General features: G+C 41.1%; 1 pseudogene; it reads right to left on the minus strand.

Annotated features, from left to right (window-relative positions):
- Positions 1–1,029: 1,029 nt before the first annotated feature.
- LOC132818175 (small ribosomal subunit protein uS17-like) lies at positions 1,030–11,847 on the minus strand (annotated as a pseudogene).
- Between the last annotated feature and the right edge of the window lie 3,925 nt (positions 11,848–15,772).

The following is a 15,772-nucleotide window of genomic DNA, read 5'->3' on the forward strand; positions in this document are numbered from 1 at the left end:
TCATAATACGCTCCCAGATTTTCCCTATGACTCATGTTCATAATAAATTTCCCATATTTTCCCGATGACATGTGTTCAACTAAGTGGCCTGTACTTTCCCTCCATGGTGACTGTAATTGTTTTAAGTTCCTTACTCTCTTTCACATTCCAATTCATTGTTATTTGTGGGAATATATTTGCATCCTCTACAGCAAAGACAGACACAAAATATTTGTTTAATTCTTCTGACTTTTCCTTATTTTCCCACACTCACTCTCTACTGGACTAATACTCACTTTACTTATTCTTTTCTTATGTAATTACCCATCTGTTTTTTTAATCTCTCAAGCGAGCTTTCTCTCATACTCTAATATCTCCCTCCATGTTAATCTTTTAATCGTTGCTGTTCTTTATACTCTGTTCAAACTTTTGACTTGTTATCACACCTTTGTTGAATTATACAGCTGTCTCTTTCATATTAATAGTATTTTTAGTTTCTTGTTCATTTGAATGCGGATTGCTGCATACTACAAAGAAAATATAAACCATTGAACAGAGCTAGAGTGAATTAATGAATTTATCAATTTGCTGTACTAACTCTATTGAATGGTACAAGTGTGCACTAAATATATGACTGGTGGTTAGAAGGAGAAAATAGGGTATAAATGGCACTTGATGTCCTCTGTGTGTTAACACACTGTCATGAGTCAGAGATGTAGTGCCATAATTCCCCCCACCCCATCATAAGAGCTGACCACAATATATGTCTGACACTTCTGCGTAGTACTGAGGTAGTGCTGCACTGTCCGAGGTGTCATCTTAGTGATGAGATGATAAACCAAGATCTTCTCTCATGTGAATAATATATGGAGAAGAGCAGTGACGTTATCTCTGATATCCCTCAATCTTTATCTGTGAAATGCCATTACTGTAACTGATTAGTTCGCTGTTATTGCTCTTTGTATAAGCATGCTCTGTGGAAATTATCTGCCATGTTTCAAATCTTTTAACAGTGACCACTGCCATGACCCAGTATTTCCCTTTTCCTGTTCACAAATACTTTATTATGGTTGAATTACTTGACAAATGTATTAAAAACTCCTGGTATTGTTTCTTGGCTCCTGCAGCTTTGGCGATCTTAAGGACACTGAAGTGCATGGCCTCACTAAGAGGCCAACACTACAACCTCCCCAACTCGCCCTCCATTCACACAATATCCATTCTGCACATCACTAAAAGCAGGGCAATGGGTTCACAGACACATTCTTGTGTCACTTCTCAAAATGGTTGTGCTTCCTGATATAGTGTAGATGGCCACTGCAAATAACAATGGTCAGTTGCATCTTTACGTTCGACACAATACCTATTGGGATCCAGTCCCAGACTGACACAATCCTGGTGAAGGGACACTTCTTGTTGATGTAGGTGCCATTGATGGCCCTTGAACCCAGGCCCACAATAGTAGAGCAGAGAGCCTCTCCTTGCTGACTTCACCCACAATTGCTCTCTTCTTGTTTTGGAATTTGGTGGACTGCTATTGGTAAGCTTTCTCAGTCAAGCTGTTTGTCAATTTATGCTTTAGCCCAGGACTCAAACATGTATTCTGAACCAACTTATTCGGACTTATTAAGTCTCACTTCCTAGCCATTTGAGATTTGAACCCAGATCTTTTGGTCCAGAGGTAGGAATACTCCCACTGAGCCACAAGAGACCAAAGCTTACTGCACCCACGCAGTCTACCATCCAAGTCCTAGCCCACCCTGTGTCGGCTTACATTCCAACATCAGATGTTCCCACTGTAGCTGAATGCAAGATCTGAATCCTTGATCAGGAACTGAACCTGGGCTGTGACAGTGAGTGACCTGAATTATAACCACTAGAACATGAAGAAAGATCAAGTCCCAGAGTTTTGTGAAGATATAGAAAATAATTCTTACAAGCGAACACAAACATACAATTAAAATGGCAGTTGTATGACATTTAACAATGGAGTTCCGGATCATTTTATGCAAATACCTCATTGAAAATGAACTTTCTCTGGGATTCATCTGGAGATATCAAGGTTCACTTTATTTAAGGATGGGCCAACAAAGAGAGCCTGTTGGATTTTCACGAAAACAAAAGCAAAATACTTGGATTCTAGACATTACATGTTCATGAGGTACAATGTTGCCTGTAGTGTCTCATTATTTGAGCTGTTTGTAAGGTGATATCTGCCTCAATTGTCACATGACCATGACAAACCAAGTGCTGTGTACACCCCTGTAGTGATTGGAATGAGGGTCAGGTGGATCTCATTGACTATGAGAGTCTTAAATTGAGTCAGTAACCAATCAGGGAGTGCCCTGACAGGTATAAACAGGGGAGTCAGAAGTTCCCCTCAGTCTAGGGACTGGCTCTGAGCAATTTGGTTAGAGCCTATGTACTTTGCACATGTCAATAAAGGGTGATGGGATATTGGCCTCTGTGCAGTTATTTTAACTATCCTGCTTTTCAAAACTCATATTGTGAGTTCTCCAAGTTACTTACCACGCAAACAACTGATTTTAAGCAATATCAAAACTGTTTGTTAATCTAGTCAGTCCCTCTCTTGTCAGTCACTTTGCACGCATTGTACACATGGGGGCTATGGCTCCACCTCACTTCCTCCCAGGGTCGACTTGTTGATGCACTCTGTAGTTTTGCTTTGAATTTTTCTCAGCTGACGCTGCTGATTTTAGCTTTTATTTACGCCTTGTGAAAGCCTATGAGCCTCTTCTGGAATGTTTTGGGTTATTAGTCCAAGCTGTCAACTTGCTTCTGCTGAGATGAATGGCTTTAACATCTTTCTGGATTAGTGGTGCTGGAAGAGCACAGCAGTTCAGGCAGCATCCGAGGAGCAGCAAAATCGACGTTTCGGGCAAAAGCCCTTCATCAGGAATAAAGTTTTATTTCTGATGAAGGGCTTTTGCCTGAAACGTTGATTTTACTGCTCCTCAGATGCTGCCTGAACTGCTGTGCTCTTCCAACACCACTAATTCAGAATCTGGTTTCCAGCATCTGCAGTCATTGTTTTTACTTTAACATCTTTACTTTAACAGTTGGCTTTAACATCTTGCCTAATATCTGGAATTCCAAGTTGCTGTTCTCGCGTTAGCCTGGGGCTGTCATATTAATTTGTCCTCCATGCTAAGAATCCCTCAATTTTACCTTGGAGGGTTTCAGTTTTGAATCAGCTTCCAATGCAACATTGTACAGATCTGTAAAGCATCAGAATCCATCTGGAACTTCATATTAGTTTGATGCTCTTACTCTGCTGACTTGCACACATTTGTTATCCTTTATATAGAATGCTGCCACTCTCCTCTAAGGTGTAGATCAGGTTCGTCCAACAGGCAGCCTGTGGGCTATAGGGCAACCCCCTCTGGTGTCCTGCATTACTCACCATTGTCATTATTCAAAATACAGGTAGATGCGTCTGCATGAATTTGCATGGAAGTTGCTCCCCAGTCAGAGGGTGCTTCCAATGGTTAATGCTGATTCAATCTCTCATGAACCTATCAGCAGAAAATATGGGAGAGAAAGATTCCTTGCTTGGAGAAGAGTCAATCAGGGCAAGTGATTATACATCCCAGACTCGGGCTGAAATTAAACAATGGTGAAGCTGAAGAATGGTGGGGCTGAAAGAGTGATTGGTTGAAGGGGTCATTGAATGAGGTTCAGTATGGGGCTTGTGTGTGTGTGTGTGTGTGTGTGTGTGTGTGTGTGTGTGTGTTGAGGGGGTGGGTCGGTGGCTGGACAAGCATATGTGTGATTGAAGAGGTGGATCAATGAATGACTGAAGGAATGAGTGAGTGATTGAATGTCTGGAGGGATAGGTGAGTGAGTGGGTGACTGATTAATGGGTGGTGGGGTGTGAGTGATGAGGAATTTGAGTGAGTGAATGGCTTGAGGGTTGGTGAACAACAGTGGAGTGGTGGGGTTTCATCTGAACAGTTGGTGTTGTGATCTCCCTCTCTCCTCCCTCTCTTTCTCTCTCCCCTCGGTCCCACTCCTTCTTCCCTCCGACTGTTCCTTCTCATCTCTCTATCTCTCTTTTCTCTCTCTCCTTCTCCATTTCCTTCTCTCCTTCTCCCCCTTTCTCACTTTCTTCTCTTTCTCTCTCTCGCACATTCTTTGCTTTTCTCTCTCTCTCCCCATCTCTCTCTCCCTCCTTCTGATTTTTCTCTGTCCTTCTTCTCTCTCTCTCTCTTGCTCTCTCATTCATTCTATCTTTCTCCTTCGCTCACACTCTCCTCTCCTTCCTTCTATCTCTCCTATCTTTCTTTCCCTCTTTCTCCTTTCTTTCTCTCTGTTCTTTTCCTCTCTCTCCTTTGTTCTCTTTCTCTCTCTTTTCTTCTTCTCTCTTTCTCCTCCACCCCTTTCTCCTCTATCTCTCTGTCCTTCTCTCTCCATATCTCTCCTCTCTCTCTCTCTCTCTCCTCTCCTCCTTCTTTCTCTCTCCTCTCTCTCAATTCCTTCTCTCTCTCTCCTTCTATCTCTCTGTCCTTCTCTTCTCTGTTCTCTCTTTTTCTCTCTCTCTGTCTCTCCTCTTCTTTTCCTCTCCTCTTGCTTTTTCTCCTTCTCATCTCACGCCTCTCTCCTCTTCTTTCTCCTGTCTATCTGCGGAAGATCATTGCTTGCAGGCAGAGAGGCAGGGAGGGGGGCTCTGGTAGGGCATGGGGACTGGGATGCTGGGGCAGTGGTGATGGTGCGAGATATGGTGATGGACAGCTCACCTGCATGGTTCTACCAGCTATGGGTTGCCGTGTACCATGGAAGGTCTGAGAGGGAGATTATACAGCTTTGCTCTCAGCCAGATTCCTTGCACTAATAGTTTAACTACATTAAACGGAAACAATACTCAATGAGATAATGTTAAACGTGACTCCCTGTTCCTGTAAAAGAAATATGCAGAGCTGTGAGGAAGAGAAAGGCAATGAGTATGATGCAGTCACTCAAGTTGACACAAACAAGGTGGACCAGTTGATGAGCTTTTGTGTTGACAAGTTTGGCAAGTCTATAAATCAAAACTTAGTCGAACAATGTCGGTTGCCATAACAATGTAATGGTATATGCTTACAAGAGACAGATTTGAAGCAGACGTGTCTCTAAGATCAATTGGCTATCTGGTTTGGGCTAATAGCAGAATGGAATAAAATAAATTATTCAATTATTTCATGTTTTATTATTTCATGTATATAATATTCTCAGAAGCAACACCATTTTAAATAATTTATTGCCTTATTCACAACACTTTGTTGCTGCAGGTTTGCAATTAAATTCTATCCCAATCTTATTTGGGTCTTGGACTTTATTGATGATATGGAGGTGCCAGTTTTGGACTGGGGTGGACAAAGTAAAAAAATCACGCAACCCCAGGTTGCAGTCCAACAGGTTTATTTGAAAGTACTGCTGCTCCGTCCTCGGGTAACTAGGGGACACGATCATAGCACACAGAATTTAAAGTAAAAGTTCAAAGTGTCGTACAACTGATGTGATGTATCAAACAAACCTAGATTGCTGATAAGTGTTTAATCACTTAGAATGGGAATGCAAGTTTTGATTGAAGTAAATGCCAGAATTTCTTTCAAGTCACAGCCCCAAGATAACTTAAGGTTTTATCCATATTAAGATAAAGTGATATCTCAGCCCAGACACCTGTAATGCATTGTTTCTGCTCAGATGTCACCTTTTCTTTATACTGAGTGATAGTCCAATATTTTGTGATTTTTTTTATTTTAAAAAATATATTTTAATCATACAAGATATCTTTATACATACACAGTCACAAACGCAGTTCAGTTCTGTACAATAGCATCTCAAGGAAACAAACAAACCTTGGAGTTTGAATCTATTCAAACAAACCAGAGGCATCTCCTACTTGAACAAGGTGATGTTTACATGCATTTGAGGTACCAGGAGGGTTTGATAACTGAATGTACTCCATTTAACTTCAGCAGGAAGACCTTAGACAGTGGTCTTTCCCCACTGTGCCTTAGCAGCAGCTGTCCCTCAACACTCAGTCCTGGATACTGGAATATGCCAGTCTGTGACAATTGGTCGAGATAAATTCTTTGTTCCAGAAGACCAACATGTTTCAGTGAGAACAATGAGCATCTTTCACTGAACTGAAGGTCCTCCAGCCCCACTCGATGTGTGTGTTCCAGGGAACAGACTGTAGAGTACACAGTCCTGCATCACCAAGCTTCTCAGGACGAACCTCGATGAAAAACAATGCATCTTTCTCCAAACTTCCTTTGCAATGGAGGTAGTGAGAACCACCGATGCTGGAGGTCAGAGTTGATAAAATGTGGAGCTGGAAAAAAACACAACAGGTCAAGCCGAGTCAGAAGGCAGGATCGTTCATCGACTCTCCTGTTGTTCTGATGCTCTTCCTCTGCAAAGGCACATTCCAGCAGGAGATGTGTGACAGTCTCAGCACCACTGTCCCCACCCCTGCACTGTTTCGAGGGCAAAAATGAAGGATCTCACAGATAGTGCCCTTCTCATTGCCAGCCAAGCAATGCCTCGTGATTCCTAGCTTTTCTCCAATACATTCCCTACACATTGCAACACATCTCTCAAGCTCACGACAAACCTCTAGCTTGTCCCAATCCATTACAGTGAGAGAAAGTTTCTAATAGTGTCAATATGTCTTGTAGAGAAACTGCTTATTCTGGGGAACTGTATTTACCCAAGAGTGTGGTGGATGCTGGGACATTGATTAAATTTGAGGAGATAGACAGGCTTTTAATTAGCCCATGGGTTAAAGTGTTATGGCGAGGAGGCAAGGAAGTGGAGTGGAGTAGAGTAGAGTGGAGTGGAGGGGCTGAGATGATTATATTAAATGGCGTAGCAGGCTACAGGACTTGAATTGCCTACTCCCGCTCTGGGTTCTTATGCTTTGAGTTGAAAAGTGGTGGGATGAGGTAGGTACAATTTTTTGCAGAATTTAATATGGTCTGGCTGTGGGAAACCTGTGGATAGTGTATTATCAGATCTCAGCTTCATGCATACACAGAACAAAGGTCATGTAGAGAAGCTGGGAAGATAAAGGGGATATAAAATAGAGGTGTTTAAACTCATAAAGGATTTTGATGGGGTAAAAAAAAGAGAAACTGTTTTCAATAAGCTGATGAGTTGATAAGTAGACAATTAAGATTTAAAGTAATTGGCAAATAAAAAAAAGCGACTCAAGGAAAAACATTTTCATGCAGTGAGCTGGAGATAAAATAACTCACTTTCTAAAATGGGAACAGCTTAATTGATAATTGTCAGAGAGAAGTTGACTAAACAGAAACAGAAGGGCTCAAGATTGCAGGAATAGTGGCAAAGAGTAGGAAAAACCGGACTAAACTTTGGAGGAGCTGACATAGAGTTGACAGGCTGAATAGCCTCATCCTGTGAAGTGTTAATTTACAATTCCATGAATGTTAGCGTGGACTCACCAATGAAGCATATCCTAGTGTTTAAACGGCAGGGTGCTGTGAATGTTTCCTCCCTCACATAAGTCGTGTTCCCATTGCAAAAATGTAAGGTTCTTGAATTGTAAAGACATTTTAATGAAAGCAGAGCGTACTGTAACATAAGTAATTCAGTGGAAAGTTTAGAAGCACTAACGTGAATTTAGAAAGAGATAATAACATTGCAGAAACTTGGCAGAAAGGGCACATAACTAAATAAACCTGGAAACTATTCCCGTATTTCCAAATGAATGTGGAGATGTTACCGAGACAAATATTGGGTTTTCTTCTCAAAATAAATAAATCGATTACACAGCATATGCTTTGGTTAATATTCGACAGATCCAAGATAAAGATAATTTTCTCAGCACCTAATCTCATTTATCTGATTCACCAATATTTGACAAAGTTTTGACAAAGTTTTAACATACATTTTAGATACTTGAATAGTGAATATAGCCCAGAGTGAAATAAAATAAATATGAAAATGTCATTCCTTCATGGTCTTGGTGCTAAATGTTTCATTGCTGCTGGAGCTAAAAGCTGAAATGACTTAAAATAGATTTACTGGAATTAGCTTTAGTTTTGTAGCAATAGTCACAGATAGTGCCCTAGAGATGTACAGCACAGAAACAGACCCTTTAGTCCAACTCATCCATGCTGACTAGATATCCCAAACTAATCTCGTCCCACCTGCCAGCACTTGGCCTATATCTCTCCAAACCCTTCCTATTCATATACCCGTCCAGATGACTTTTAAATGTTGCAATTGTACCAGCCTCCACCAATTCCTCTGGCAGCTTATTCCATACACGCACCACACTCTGCATGAAAAGGTTGCCTCTTAGGTCTCCCTCATATCTTTCCAGTCTCACCCTAAACCTATGCCCTCTAGTTCTGGACTCCCCCACACCATGAAAAAGACCTTGTGTATTTACCCTTTCCAAGCCTCTCATGATTTTATAAACCTCTATAAGGTCACCCCTCAGCCACCGATGCTCCAGGGAAAACCACCCCAGCCTTTTTAACCTCTCCCTATAGCTCAAATCCTCTAACCGTGGTAACATCCTTGTAAATCTTTTCTGAACACTTTCATGGTTTCACAACATCCTTCTGATAGGGAAGAGACCAGAATTGTCCACATTATTCCAATAGTGGCCTAACCAATGTCCTGTACAGGCACAACATAACCTCCCAACTCAATACTCTGACCAATAAAGAAAAGCATATCAAGCATCTTCTTCACTAGTATATCTACCTCTGACTCTACTTTCAAGGAGCTATGAACCAGTACTCCAAGGTCTCTTTGTTCAGTATCACTCCCTAGGACCTTACCATTAAGTGTATAAGTCCTGCTAAGCTTTTCTTTCCTACAATGCAACACCTCGCATTTATCTAAATTAAACTCCATCTGCCACTCCTCAGCCCATTGGCCCATCTGTTCAAGGTCTCTTTGTAATCTGAGGTAATCCTCTTCGCTGTCCACTACACCTCCAATTTTGGTGTCATCTGTAAACTTACTAACTATACCTCCTATGTTCACATCCATTTATATAAATGACGAAATGTACTGGACCCAGCATCGATCCTTGTGGCACTCCACTGGTCACAGGCCACCAGTCTGAAAAAAAGCATTCCACTACCACCCCCTGTCTTCTACTTTGAGCCAGTTCTGTATGCAAATGGCTAGTTGTTCCTATATTCCATGAGATCTAACCTGGCTAACCAGTCTCCCATGAGGAGCCTCGTTGAACATCTTAGTGATGTCCATATAGATCACTTCCACTGCACTGCCCTCATCAATCCTCTTTGTTACTTCTTCATGTACACACCCATGTGACAATCCCTAATTAGTCCTTGTTTTTCCAAATACGTGTACATCCTGTCCCTCAGGATTCCTTGCAACAACTTGTCCACCACTGACATCAGGCTCACTGGTCTATGGTTCCCTGGCTTGTCCTTACCACCTTTCTTAAAACAGTGGCACCATGTTTGCCAACCTCCAGTCTTCCAGCACCTCACCTGTGACTATTGATGATACAAATATCTCAGCAAGAGGCCCAGCCATCACATCCCTAGCTTCCCACAGAGTTCTAGGGTACACCTGATCAAGTCCTGGTGACTTATCCACCTTTATGCATTTCAAGACATCTAGCACTTCATGCTCTGTTAAATGGACATTTTTCACGATATCACTATCTATATCCGTACATTCTATAAATTCCATATCCTTCTCCACAGAAAATACTGATGCAAAATATTCGTTTAGTATCTCCCCCATTTCCTGTGGCTTCACACAAAGACGTCCTTGCTGATCTTTGAGGGGCCCTATTATCTCCCCAGTTACCCTTTTGTCCTTAATGTATTTGTAAAAACCCTTTGGATTCTCCTTAACTCTATTTGTCAAAGCTATTTCATGTCCCCTTTTTGCCCCCCTGATTTCCCTCTTAAGTATACTCCTACTGCCTTTATTCTCTTTTGAGGATTCCCTCGATCTATCCTGTCTATATCTGACATATACTTCCTTCTTTTTCTTAACCAAAACTTCAATTTCTCTAGTCATCCAGCAATCCCTACATCTACCAGCCTTTCCTTTCACCATGACAGGAAAATACCGTCACTGGTCTCTTGTTATCTCATTTCTGAAGGCTTCCCATTTTCTAGCAGTCTCTTTACCTGCGAACATCTGCCTCCAATCAGCTTTTGAAAATTCTTGCCAAAACCATCAAAATTAGCCTTCCGCCAATTTAGAACTTCACCTTTCAGATCTGGTCTATCCTTTTCCATAATTATTTAAAACTAATAGAATTGGGGTCGCTGGTCCCAAAGTGCTCCCCCACTGACACCTCAGTCACCTGCCCTGCCTTATTTCCCAAGAATAGGTCAAGTTTTGCACCTTCTCTAGTAGGTACATCCACATACTGAATCAGAAAATTTTCTTGTACACACTTAACATATTCCTCTCCATCTAAACCCTTAACACTACGGCAGACCCAGTTTATGTTTGGAAAGTTAAAATCCCCTACCATAACCACCCTATTATTTTTACAGATAACTGAAACCTCCTTACAAACTTGTTTCTCAGTTTCCCTCTGATAATTAGGGGGTCTATAATACAATCCCAATAAGGTGATCATTCCTTTCTTATTTCCCAAATAACTTCCCTGAATGTATTTCCAGGAATATCCTCCCTCAGCACAGCTGTAATGCTATCCCTTATCAGAAATACCATCCCCCTCCTCTTTTGCCTCCCTTTCTATCCTTCCTGTAGCATTTATATCCTAGAACATTAAGCTGCCAGTCCTGTCCATCCCTGAACCATGTTTCTGTAATTGCTATGATATGATTTAGCAAAATAAGAAAGAAAAGTCATCTTGGCTTTGAAGAAGGCCAATGGACTGAGGAGTGGCAGTTGGAGTTAAGTTTAGGTAAATATGAGGTGTTGCAGTTTGGAAAGGCAAATCAGGGCAGAACTTATACACTTAGTGGTAAGATCCTGGGAAGTGTTGCTGAACAAAGGGACCTTTGGAGTGCAGGTTCGTAGCTCCTTGAAAGTGAGTCCCAGGTAGATAGGATAGTGAAGAAGGCATTTGGTGTGCTTTCTATATTGGTCAGAGCATTGAGGAGAAGAATTAGGAGGTCATGTTTTGACATTGTTTCAGACACTTTTGCAATATTGTGTGCAGTCTGGTCTCCCTGTTATAGGAAGGATGTTGTGAAACTTGAAACATATTCATGCAGAGGGTGGTGCATGTATGGAATGAGTTGCCAGAGGATGTGGTGGAGGCTGGTGCAATTACACCCATTTAAAAGGCATCAGGATGTGTATATGAATAGGAAGGGTTTAGAGGGATATGGGCCAAGTGCTGGCAAATGGGACTAAATTAGGTTAAGATATCTGGTCGGTTGGACCGAAGAGTCTGTTTCCGTGCTGTACATCTCTCCGTCTCTAAGGAACTTTGTTTACTTTATACTTATTTATACCCTCCCCTCTGATGCCCAGATCACATGCCCCTTGACAACAATCTTCTTATTATCTCCAACATTGATTTTCTTTGTTTTTTCCTTTCCTGTGTGGATTCAGGGATCTCCTCATTTGTTTCACTGCCAGATGGTGCCAGACCTGCATTTCACTGTTCTCTGTGTTTTTTTAATGCCCTCTTGCTTCCTTTCCAATTAATGTCACTCTGTGTCTCAAACACCAGAATTCAGATGCTCTTGTTTTCACGTCAGCATGATACTATTGAACCACATTAAATAGGCCAGCATTTTCTAATCAGCAGATTGCTTTTGTAGTTATGCAATAACTCCGTCATTGTTAAACACTCACTTTGTAATCATCCTCCTCATCCAGTTTATTTGTTATTCTGGTATCTGCTATCATCGGACTCTCCAAATCAAACAATTGCTTCATTCAAAGATTACTTTTCATTGGAGCTCCACTGTTTCTGATTATTTGACCATGTCATCCAAACTAATGCGTTTTACCTGTCCTGATATTGTCTGGCATTCTTTCTATCGACAATCTGTCTTGTATTATTGGTTATTGTTCAGTTTTCATGGCTGATTACTCCAGATTTTTTTTTGCAATAAACTTAAAATGTCTGTGATGTAAAACGTTTTCCTTTTGCTCCTCTTCTGATCATCGCTCATTTTGTTAACTTATTAACTCCGACTGCCACTTTTGGTTCTGAGTAAATGCGTGAATAAAACTAATGGTTTTCCATCAATTCTGACTTTCTGTAGGATCTCCGTTATGTTCTTATGCATTGTTCTGTCCAGTGCTTTCTTATAATCTACAAATCTGTTCATTTTAATGGTTAAGATGCATTTTTACACAGCCTCAGGGTGCACTAAAATATTCTTCAACCAGTGACATACGTCTGAAATGTCATTATTGTTGTAATGCGGTGAATATGTGCATAACAAGCTCCCAGAAACACCGAAGTGGTGATAACCACATAATCTGTCTTAGTAATATTGGTCATGGGATAACCAACTCCCCAAAGATGCTTTATGAGGATAAAAGAATTGATACAGGTTAAGGGCGAACAAAAGTTTAGTTAAGATAGATGTGGAGAAAGGTAATTTGTGATATGCAAATATGGGATAGTATATCTAAACACAAGGTGATGAAATTATATCATATGATATGATCATGAACTTATCCCCTTACAGTTTTGTTACAAGATAGAATCTCAGTTAGATATTGTTACAGTTGGTTATTTTCTCCAATGGCAGCTTGATGGCAGAACATTTTCACCCCTCCAGTCTCCAGAAGTGGCGATGGCCTAGAGGCATTATCACTGGACTGTTAATGCAGAGATTCAGGCACTGTTCTAGGGACCTAGGTTTGAATTTCAATATGGCAGATGAGGAAATTTGAATTCAATAAAAATCAGGACTTAAGAGTCTAATGATAACCATATCAATTGTTGGGAAAATCCACCTGGTTCAGTAATGTCCTTTAGGGAAGAAAAATGCCGTTTTTACCTGATTTTGGACTACATGTGACTCCAGACCCACAGCAATGTGGTTGACTCTTAACTATATTTAATTATGGTCAATAAATACTGGAGATGCCCATATCCCATAAGTGAATTTTTAAAAAAAGTGGTGAGATGGGGAAATAATTGGGTGAGTTGGCCCTGGTGAGATACTCACTCGTTAATTAAGTTCTGAGTAAAAATGCTCATGGGGTATCCACTCCACTCACCATCTACTGTGGCCATTCAATGGTCAATTAATGGCCAGTTAAGAGTCTCAACCTCTGCCATCCTGACAGGTTTCCTGACTGGGAAACCAGGGCGACTTGCCTGCCGAATTGGGAGAGGCCTCCAGTTGTTTCAACCTAGGGGCAATCAGAGGCACCTTTGTGGGGCAAGAGGGTGGTGTATGGGAGTCTTTCCCTTGACCTTGAATCAAACCCACCCCTCTCCCAATGACCTCCACCCTGTCAGAGGGCCCAAAAAAAAAGCTTACTTTTTTGCCACTGGGTTCCTTGAGGTGTATGGCTGAATCAATATTTCTGATTGGCAGGCACCTTTCGGTGACCCGGGAACCCAGCTCGTGTTTGGCTGAGAAGTAGGCAGGTTTGCCTCCTGGCGGCTCTTAACAAGCTGATTGGTGAGTTCCCTCAGCACTGAGGGAGGCACATCATGCATCAACTAACACACTTGTCCCAACACTGAATAAAATCAGAAAACAGAGCCCAATATCTTTTGCTCTACCACAGCAGACTTTTAAATATTCTGTGACAATGCTACTTGACCAGAATGGCATCAATAACAGAGCAATATTACAGTAGGTTTTAAGGCTAACTATTAATTGGTATGTCAGAATTGTCTGGCAACAAGATGATCTCTGGTTCCTATAATTTCTTTGTAAATATTGTAACATACTGTTAAACATTTCTAAATTAACATGATGTAGTTGGGGTTCAGACAGTTGCAGTTGTATCAAAGAATATCTATTTTATTTTCATATTTCCAGGAGTACAAACTATTTGCAAGATGAAACACAGTAGACTGAAAGTACCATGAGCACAAAAAGTAATGTCAAAAAACTAGAATTTTCAGGCATACCCCAAAATTCCTCAATAGATCCATTTCAGATCTATTTCAGAGGGTGATAGAACACCATCTCTACAGCTTGACTCCATTGTGTTCAGCACAAACATGATGCAATTTTGGGTAGGTCTGATGTGGAATCTTTGAAAGGTCAGTGGTTCACTGGACTTTCAGTGAAGCCCTTCTGCTTCTCAGGTTTGAGACATTTTCATTTAACGCAGTAAAGGTGGCAACCCTCTTGCCTTTAGGTTGGAAACATAGTTCAAGGTTGACACTTCAGTGTAGTCCAGAGGGAATGTTGCACATTTAGAGACGCTGTCTTTCAGTGCAGACATTATATGACGTCTGTAACCATCTGGGCAGGAGAACAGGAACCATCAATAATGGAAGGAGAGCACGGTGTTTTTTTCTGTGTCCTTGCCAACATCGCGCCATCACCTGCCACTATGGGAAGCAAGCTCTCTGATCTGTTTCCTCGCTGTTGTTTAGAGATCTTGCTGTGCACAATTTGGTTGCCATGCCAACCAACATAACAGCTCTGATGAAACTTCCAAAATGCTAATTCATTGGCTCTAAATCCTACTGAGCTGTTCTGAGGCTGTAAAATGTGTTACATAAATGCTATGTTTACATATTTTTTTTACCCCTTCTGATCTATGTCCAATATGTCTGAAAGGACATGTGGATTTTCAATGAGGTGGGGTGCAGGATTAAACACAACGTGCTTCTGTCAGTGCTAAATACCACAGAGAAAGGTTAATTCCACAAAGGTCCTTGAAACTAACTTGTGGAATGCAACCTGGATTCACACTTTCTTCACAGTAAAGTAAGGGAATGAAATGAAGAGATGAAAATTATCACCACATGGAGCAAAGTGAACGAGTAAACTACACAGTTTATGAAAAAGAAACGTTCACCTTTCAGAGATCACTGTGAAAGGTCACAGTAATTGATTCAGGTCACAAAACCCTATCTCAACATCTATTTAATATTGGACTAAAGTCACACATATTGTGTTAGACTAATCACTGAGAAAATAAAAATGTCAACTGATGCAGCAAAAAGAAATATTGGTCTAGAGTTTCCAATGACCAGACCATCATTATTCCAGTGTTGGTGGGAGGAGTGCCTGGGAACCCTACAGATTTCAAAGGAATAGCCAGGGAAATCGAAGATTCTGCTGGGTAATTCATCTATGTCAGGTAACCTCCAAAAGTATCCATTAAATCGGAAATTTCGGAGCATTCTCCTGCAGTTTAAAAAGTAGCTACTTGAGAAACACTAGAAGGGAAGTGTGCGACAAATGGAAGGAGAGAGTAGCTATGGTGAAACAAGAAATGGGCAAGTCGATTTTCACTCCCTCTTCATTGCAGGTGACAACCTTGTTATCAGGTGTGAGACACTGTGTATGACACAGGATTAGCCTATTCCTCACTCCTGCACTGTGGTAATTACCTGAGCCATCTTTTATTTCCAAGTAACACAACGTGCACAGCTTCTAATTGGTGCAGACAATGGGTCTGGTCATGTTGCTGAATAAACTTCAATCAGCTGGATTGTGCCATAACACCTGTTCCTTGTGTAAAAAGTTTGTGGAGAAAAACATCTTTGATCATGAGTCAATCAAGCTGTGATTGGTTCTTAATGTGTCAGAAATCCTGTGATAAAAGGGAATGGTGATTCCCTGAGTGGGAAATGTTTGGACAGAGTGTCTCACTGCCAGAACTTTCAAACAAGCAC

Source organism: Hemiscyllium ocellatum, chromosome 8 (assembly GCF_020745735.1).
Source record: "Hemiscyllium ocellatum isolate sHemOce1 chromosome 8, sHemOce1.pat.X.cur, whole genome shotgun sequence".
NCBI lineage: Eukaryota > Metazoa > Chordata > Chondrichthyes > Orectolobiformes > Hemiscylliidae > Hemiscyllium > Hemiscyllium ocellatum.